At 39.7% G+C, this 8,778-nt stretch overlaps 1 long non-coding RNA gene across 4 annotated transcripts; it reads right to left on the reverse strand.

The window, feature by feature from the left end:
* Positions 1 to 1,382: 1,382 nt before the first annotated feature.
* On the reverse strand, positions 1,383 to 6,881 carry LOC143665333 (uncharacterized). Of its 4 annotated transcripts, none has more exons than XR_013166887.1 (5): positions 6,729 to 6,881; positions 2,693 to 2,814; positions 2,338 to 2,426; positions 2,094 to 2,233; positions 1,383 to 1,589 (listed from the first exon to the last, which is right to left on the reverse strand). It is a non-coding gene; the product is annotated as an uncharacterized LOC143665333 (long non-coding RNA). The 4 variants fall into 4 exon arrangements; XR_013166886.1 differs by having other exon boundaries at positions 1,383 to 1,739; XR_013166885.1 differs by having other exon boundaries at positions 1,383 to 1,608; positions 6,729 to 6,880.
* Positions 6,882 to 8,778: the final 1,897 nt, after the last annotated feature.

Here is an 8,778-nt window from a genome sequence, read left to right on the forward strand (position 1 = left end):
ATATACATTTTTTTTAGACATAACACTATGGCACACCTAATAGACTATGTCATAGTATAAACATAACTTTTATATGCACTGGGAAGCCAAAAAATTTGTGACTTTATTGTGATATATGCTTTATTGCCGTGGTCTGGAATCGAACCCACAAATCTCCAAGTTTTGTCTGTCATTAATAACTTAGTAATTAAAGTTTCTCCCCTCTTCCAGCTGGGGCCTGTTTTGGCTGGAATCCAAGTGCTTCTTGCAATCCCCTCCCTCCTCCCACTATTCAGCTGCCTCTGGTTTCCCCAGGGTGGAAGGAACAGAGAGTAGAGAGAAGAGATAAGAAGCAGGAAAAGTCTTATTTGACCAACAACTCTGAAATCTGGGCTTTGTCAGAGCCCATCCTGGGTGCCTTGGCCAATGCCCTTCTGACCTCTTACAGCCTTTTAGGCTGTCGGTAGGCCTCTCCTTTGGCTGGCCCTTGCAGCGCCTCTCAGCATCTGTCTCTAATGGCACACCCAGGTCTTCTTCAGGCGGGAAGTTAGTAGCTTAGGACCCATTTTAGAACAACCAGGGCTACAATGCCTACTAGAGGTCTCACCTGCCTCCCACCCTTGTCATAAACAAAAACATGCATTTTTTTTGTCTGCTCTGTGTGAAAATGTAGTTGCTTTCCCAATGCATCCTTAGCTGTGCTATATGTTTTTTTTTTTTCAGCCGTGACTGACACCAGCTCTCTGTGGTGTCTCCCAACCTTGTGGGAATACAAGTCGGGTATTCTAAGTGGTCTTCATGAAGCTGCTCTTATTCGTCTTAAGTGAGGGGCTAATCATTTCGACTCTCCAGAGAAACTGCTTGGTTTCAGACATCTGCTGACTTCAACTTCAACCTTTTATACCAGTGGGAGGAGCAAAGATTTAAGAGGAAAAACTGTTTTGCTTTTTCTTTTTAACTACCTCCTCTGTGAGTCCTGAGGCCTGAGTATATGCTTCAGCACCTGACTTTACATAATGTCTTGTGCCTTCAACCAAAACTATCAGGAAGATTATTAAACCCTGATAAATGTTTGTCAGTCCCTCATTCACAGCACGCGTCTGTTCATTCAACAGATATTTATGCTTACCTAGGCATTGTGCTAAGTAATTCAACATCATTGAATAAGACATACACAAATTCTACAAGGTGTTATTTGACTACAACTGTGACAGATGCTGCAGATTAAAGGGTAGTTGCAAGCATGACTAATAAAGAGCTGAAGCCCAATGAGGGAATGGAGTAAGGCTTTCTAGGGAGGTGGCATGTGAGCTAATCCTTGAAGTAGAGGTGGATTGAGAAGAGAGGGTACCAGAAAGAGATATGTTGGAAAGGCACTGAGGTAAGAAGGCATTTATCACTCATTGAATGTGTATTTACGTTTATTCAATTAACTTCTCATTAATAAAAGCCATTTAGGGTTATGGTTTTTTGCGTGTTTGAACTTGTTCCTCTGGACTGCTGCTTTGCCCTTACTCAACGTTTCTGGTTCCCATCTCAGATCCAGGTTCTTCAGAATTTTTGCCTTGTCAGAAGTATTTTGGTACTTGACGTTCTTATCTGGTGGCCTTCTGATGTTGCTAGTAAGTTCTGAGCAAAGTTTCCAAAATAACAAGATAGAATCGTAGCAACCAGTGGGTCTCAAACCAACCCATGAGCTTTCACATGGGAAAGTTTGACATGGGCAGGATTCTCCCAGGAATTTTAGAGCCCCCTGCCATCTAGGAGGAAGAGGATGGCGCGTAATGAGTGCACAGAAAGCCAGGGTGGGCAGGTATCCTCTGCTGGGGAAGGTTTCTTAGGTTAGAGCAGGAAATCTAGGCCACCTGATCATCCAGAACAGTTTCTCTAAGGAAAAGAAAAAAAAAAGAAAGCATCTGCACTAGTAAAATTGCCCACCAGCTCTCTCCTTTGTCAGCAGCCAGACAAACGATCTGCATGGTTCTACCCTAACGAGCTTCTGGGTGGGCAATCAGCAAATGGAAACAAAAGGAGTAGGAGGAAGAAGCTGAAAAGGGGCCCTTCTAGGAGTGAACATGAGTAAAAGTAAGAAGCTAGGTGAGTATTTTACTCACTTGACACTGCACAACACTTTGTGTCTTTTCCAAACATTTTCACGATGTTCTCAGTTGATCCTCCCTCTAAACCCTTGCTGTGGGAGGGAGAACAGCTCACCCAGAAGAAGGAGGTTCAGACAGGTTCCAAGATGTCAGCCCTAGGGCAAGAATGCAAGTCTCGTCACTGTATTGTACCCCACTTCCTGCCAGCAAGCTTCAAGAGCTCGTCCTCTCCAACCTAGCGCTGACCCTCAAGATTCACCTGGTGACCAAGGAGGCCCAGGAACATCTTCTCACATCCCATGCAATTCTGCTTCCTTGTAAGGGCAATGTGCTTCTCTTCTTCTTCCTCTAGGAGAGAAGCAAACCCCCTTTTACACGAGGTAAAATTTCCGCTCCCCTACCTGTGCTCTGGACTTAGGTTTTCCTTCTCTTTGCCCGGGCAGCCAGGAAAACATCCCAATCTGCTACGAAAATGCCTCCCTTTCTGCTAAGACCACCTTGAGTTCAGGCCATTTCACAGATCATCTACCACCCTCCTGGACTCCCATTCACGATTGTAAACCTCCACTCCTATATTCTACCCAGAGGTGGAATGCTTCCATCTGAATTTCTACCTGTCAGTGCCAAGTATGCTCATTAGTGCTTCCATTCCTGGTAATTGCAGCCTGTGGATAGCCTTTCTGCCATGGACAAAAGGAAATGTGTGTCGTGCTGCTCCTTTGTCCTGTTCTTCACACTGAATTGAGAGATGATAGGATTCCATTCAAAGATCATGCTGGAACACCTGACACTGAAATACAAGGATCACTGGGGCCATGTTGGCAGTTCACTCCTCATAGCAGTTTCTAAAGTGTGTCCACTGACCAGCAGCATCAGCATCACCTGGGGATTTGTTAGAAATAAAAATTCTCAGGCCCCACTTCAGCCCAACTTAATCTGAAATTCAGAGGGTGGGACTCAGCAATCTGAGTTTTAAAAAGGCCTCCAGCTGATTCTGATGCTGATACTAAAGTTTGGGTTCTCCAATGGCTGAGAAATTCCAAACAGAGTCGAGAGGTTATCCTGGAGGTCATTCTTATGCATAATATAGATACCCCTTTTTAGTTTATGGTGCACTCAAGTGGCTAGGAGGAAGTACTTGAAACTGTTGAACCATGTTCCAGTAGCTTTGATTCTTGAGGATGATTGTATAACTAAATAGGTTTTATGGAGTGACCTTGAGATTGTGAAAACCTTGGGACTGACTCTCCCTTCATTCAGTGTATCAATAGATGAGTAAGAAAATAAGGGCAAAAATATAAATAAATAATAGGAGGGATAAAAGGGATAGGAAGTTTCTTTTATATTACTTTTTATTTTTATACTTGTTTTTATTGTTTTTGGAGTAATGAAAATGTTCAGAATCAATTGTGATGATGAATGAACAGCTGTATGATACTGGGAACCACTGATGGTACACTTTGGACAATTATATGTATTGAATACATCTCAATAAAACTGCATTAAAAAATCCCTGCACAATGCCTGATTCATAGTAGAAATTACATAAATGTTTATTTTCTTTCCAAATAAGTCTATTTGTGGATCATGAGTTGTCCCTTAATTGTTAGATCTATTGTATTAACTATTTAACACACAGGAAGAAAAGAAAAAAAGAATGCTGTTCCCCCTTGTTAATTATAGCTATTATATAATTGTATAACTCTTAACTATAGTGTTGTTCTATTAACCTTGTGACTAAAAAAAAATTCAAAAAAACAATTGCCGCAACGTGTCACATAATAAACAGGTGTAAGTAACTGGTCTTACCACCACTGTACATCTTATCTGTGTCCCCTCCTTTAAAAGGAAATCCCAGTCCCACTCTGAATGGGCACCACCTTTAGCAAATTTAACCTGGGATTTACCTTGATGTATATTTAGATAATTTATCTACTGATTAAAGACCAGTTCTCTGAGAATATCTAGCACGTGCTTGAAGGCTGACTTGGGACCTTGCCAGTGTTTTACTTAGAGATGCAACATTATCCACATAAAAAGAAAATAGGTCAGACTCTCCTGCAGTGTGCTGCATGGTTCCTCAGTTAAAGGTCATTCTTAATCCTCCTACAGCTCCCAAACGCTGTGTGCTGTTGTTTTCTAAATGTTCCAGGAAAGAAATGGCTTCCTATAAAGAAAGGCAAGTAATAAATTTTTCATAGGAGCAAGGGACTCCAAATGTTAGACAGTTTCATTTAAAACACTGTAGAGATGAGTTCTAGGGAAACTTTGTAGTGGTGCATTTCCCATAGTTCAATTTTAAACTACATCCCTGGATGGACCTGTGGCGGGGACTCTTAATCTTCAAACCTCCATGAGAGGGAATGGAAAATGAGAGTCCTCAGGCCAGTGTCAGTACACGCAAGTGCAGGGGGTGGTATGAAGTGGGGCTGCTCATCTAAACCTGAGTATTTTTCACAAGAGTAGTTATTTTCAAAAGTAAAAGTCAATTTGTTGTTCTCTGATGTGATCTCATCTCCACATTTGCTAAACCTACAACACAACTTGAATTCCTTTTTATTTTTTATTCATAGCAGTTCCTCATTCAGCTTTGATTCAACCTTTATCAAAGCATGTGTAGTCCCCTCAGACATTTGTCTGGAAATGCTGTGCATGTGACTCATGAAGCGATGAGTAAGTAAATATAAACACTTTAGTATCATCCCTTTGGTTTATCATTCCTTTCATTTATTTTCTAAAGGTGATCCTTTTTTTAACCTAGGTATTAGTTAATAAATAACAACCCAAAACTATAAATATACATATGTAGAGCTTTATATGTGTGTTTATATACATTTATAAAATTTGTCCTATGTCACTACAATTTACTACAAAAGTTGTACACATTAAAAAATACATTGGAAAGTCGCTTTAAAAAAAAAAGATGCCAAAATTTAAAACTACATCATTGAAAAAATTAAAACATATTGATTCTAAGACTTATTAAATTATTTTGTTTTCTTGAAAATGTGTTCTATATAGATATTGTCTAATTGTGGACATCATTATGCCCTTTGCCTCCATTGGTCCCTAAAATGAAACCAGTTCCCCAAAACCAAAAAAATGTAGGTTTCATTTTTATTTCTACAAACGTGCGTCTCAGTTCATGTTGGGAAGTAGTTGCAAATGTATCCACTGTGAAATTGGTCAAACTGCTTTGCTGGGTCCACACTCCATGGCTGCCCCAGGCCTGAGGGGGATGAAGTTGTGCAAAATCCTGCCAGGCTTGTGCTCCAAGTGCTGCCTGAGCTCCAACTTCTGTTACCCCTCCCTGCCCCCACTCCTGCTCTTGTGCCTCATCTTAATGTGGCCCTAACTTACCTTCATTTGGCTGTTACACCACTCTATACTAGCTGTCTCAGCTTCCTTCAAGGGACCTGGTACCTTAAAATGAAGTCAAGACAATTCTACAAGTTTATTTTGAAAAGTGGTCTAGAACCTTGGTATGTTGTGCGGATATCTGGTCAACCAAGCAAAACAACAAAGCAAGTGACAAATCGACTCTAAGTCCCAAAATGAATTTCACCTTCATTTCTTGTCACTAAACTTAAATTACAGAAGCCTGTCAATTGGGGATCAGCTGTGAATATTGGATTTAATAAGTAGATACACCAAGATGTTCTTATTAGTCCATGTGACTATCCTTTGGACTAGCCAAGAAGCCACTCTGGCAGCAGTGCTTAATCTGGGATCTGCAGACGCCCAAGGGGTTCTCGTATAGAGTTCTGGGATCTAGAAACTTGGATAAGGAAAACAAACTACTTCTTGTTTTCATCAACCTAAAACTGAAATTTGGCATTTCTTTTCATTATAAAGGTAGGTTAACAAACCACAATAGTTATCTGTGACTTTGTCAACAACAATTGTTACCAATATTTTGAAGTATCATTTATATTCATCACTACTTTGAAAGTATGGTGCTTACTGAACCCATCAACAACTCTTATTTAATTCTTATTAATTATTTAATTAATTGATTCTTATTCTTATTAATAAAGAAGCATCTATGTAACTATATCACACATTTTTTAAATTGTGCTTAATAACTATCCTTCAATATCACTGATTTTGTTAATAACCTATACGCTTCATTTTATGCTTTTATAAACATCTGAGAAGGTATCCATAGTCTCTACCAGATTTCCAAAGGGGGCCATGACTCAAAATCAAAGGTTGGGACTCCCTGCACTAAGGTTTCACAAATGAACGTGAATTGCTGGTTTATAAATATAACAATCACAATAGAAACATGGCAGATTATAATGACTGCTGCTTGAGGAATCTGATTGAGACATGGGCTTCTAACAGGTGTTCAACTTCCTGGGCCAAGAAGTTCAATGAAAGGGTGGAGAGAAAGAGAGCTTATTGTCAGCAAACTTTCTGAACTGCAAGGCAAGCCATTGCATAACCATACACTTGATTCACTGGTTGGCCTCCTTTATTCACCTTGCTGAGATCACAATATTCTTGTCTTCAAGGATGATTATAGGTTACTAGGCCTGCAGGTTCAAAATCGCCCTCAGCAGCTATTTGTAAATTCCTCTGACTCTTTATTTATTGCCATTGAGCTCCCTGATTATTCGCCCTGGAAGTTCTAACTTCAGTACTTACTACTTTGTCAAAGGGTTTCATTTAGAAGGTTACAATGAAGGAAGGTTTTCTTTTTTGTCTCCGACAGAAGTTGACTTCACAGTGTCAGGTCCTACCAGACTTGAAATGAGTCTTCCCTGAGTTTCAGCTGATTCATATTCTCAATGGATGACTCAGTCATGACTCAACAATGGCAACATCATTTTAAACTTATAAAATTCGACCATGGACAGAAATAGAAGGGAAAAACATGTAAAATGAATGATAGGAATAAGAAGAAAACATGCCAAATGAATGACTGCCAGAGTTCCTCTGTCTTGGTATAAACTAAAAACTCGACTAATAATAGCACATCGTTTACATTCTAGTAGTGTTTTCATAGTTATTATTTAGTTTGAGGTCCATAGCAATTCTGTGAGATAAGCAGATGCAAAAGCTGACTCTCAGACAAGTACCAGGAGGAAGTCACAGACCAGAAAGTAGGCACGAACCAGGGTAAGAGGTTGTCTTCTACTCTCTGGCCTGGTCTTCTCATCACAACACCAAGCCTGAAGAGCACAGAGCCCTTAAAGTTGCTTCTCTATTAAAAGTAAGCAAAGCAAATAAACAAACAATAACTGTGTGATGATTGAAAACTAAATAAAACTCAGGAACAAAATGGTAAACACAAAAACACAATTCCCAGGTTTTCTGAGAAAGAGTCCCTAATGTTTATAACACACACAGAAGATAGAAAAAGAGGGAAGCATCGTTGATTATTCTAAGCTCACAAACACACACACACACAAAGGACATACACATAGAAGATAGGAAAAGGAAAAGGAAACTGGAGGTCAAAGACAGTTGAGAACCATTTAAAGTTAGATTTCAAGGTTGTGGTAACACAACGTGGTGAATGTAGTCGACGGCATTGAATTACATATTTGGATGTGGTTAAAAGGGAAGATTTTAGGTTGTATATATGCAACTAGAATAAAAGTTTTTTTAAAAAATCCATAGAACTGTACAACACAAACAGTGAAACCTAACGTAAACCATGGACTATAGTTAATAGCACAATTATTAAAATTTGCTTTCATCAGTTGTAACAAATGTACCACACTAATGCAAGTTACTAGTAATAGGGTGGCATATGTGCATAATTTTTGTGTAAACCCACAACTTCTCTAATTAAATAAAGCTTACTGCTGATGTACTGTTAGGTTTGTTTTGTTTTGAGATATCTCACTCACACACACACACACACACATTTAATGCATTCCCTGGACTGCCACTAGGCAGTGTTATCTATATAATTCAAACAACAATGTCTAGAATGGGGTTTTAATATATTTCCTATAAAGTTCTCATAATAACGCCCAACAAGAAATATTATCTAATATTCCTTGGTCCTATGCAAAAAAAAAAGTTAATATCTTCAGTTTTTGGTTATTTTATATGCAATTGGGACAGATTTCTGTTTGGGTTTGATTTGGTTTTTATTGATTTCTTTCTCAACCCAGGGAAACCTTGGTCCACATAAAAAAAAATTAAAATAAAAAACGGATGGAGGATCCTCTGGCTGGTCTCTAAAGCAGTTGCTACACTAATTTCCAGATCCAGTTTGAATCTCAGAGCCCAGAGTTCTGCGTGTTCCAGAAAAAGGCCGTCTGAAATTCCTTTCCCTTCCTGGTCTGACAAAGGCCTAGATGATTGACCTTCAAAAGACAGATGCATTGGTTTGGTTTGGCCTCTGCTCTCCCATGAGGGACAGTGGGCCATGTTTGTCTGCCTGGGATCTGCTGCCTTCTTCCTCCATTATATTTAGCATTTCAGTTATTTTCCTAATGAGCTGGGTTTTTTCCCACCAGCCTTTCAGCCAGAAGATGGAGCGGCTCGCAAATCATAAACTAAGCACTCAAAACTCAGGGTCTACGTGGAGCTGTTCTATACATTTTGAAACGCACTCACTCTAGAGCTCTTGCCAGGGCCTCCCTTATTCTCCCTGTCTGTGGCAAGACAGATGTGCTACCCCTCTAGATAGAGCTGTCCCCAGCTTTGCATCCACAACCTCGACTGACCACCTTCATAG

This window comes from Tamandua tetradactyla, chromosome 21 (genome assembly GCF_023851605.1).
Source record: "Tamandua tetradactyla isolate mTamTet1 chromosome 21, mTamTet1.pri, whole genome shotgun sequence".
NCBI lineage: Eukaryota > Metazoa > Chordata > Mammalia > Pilosa > Myrmecophagidae > Tamandua > Tamandua tetradactyla.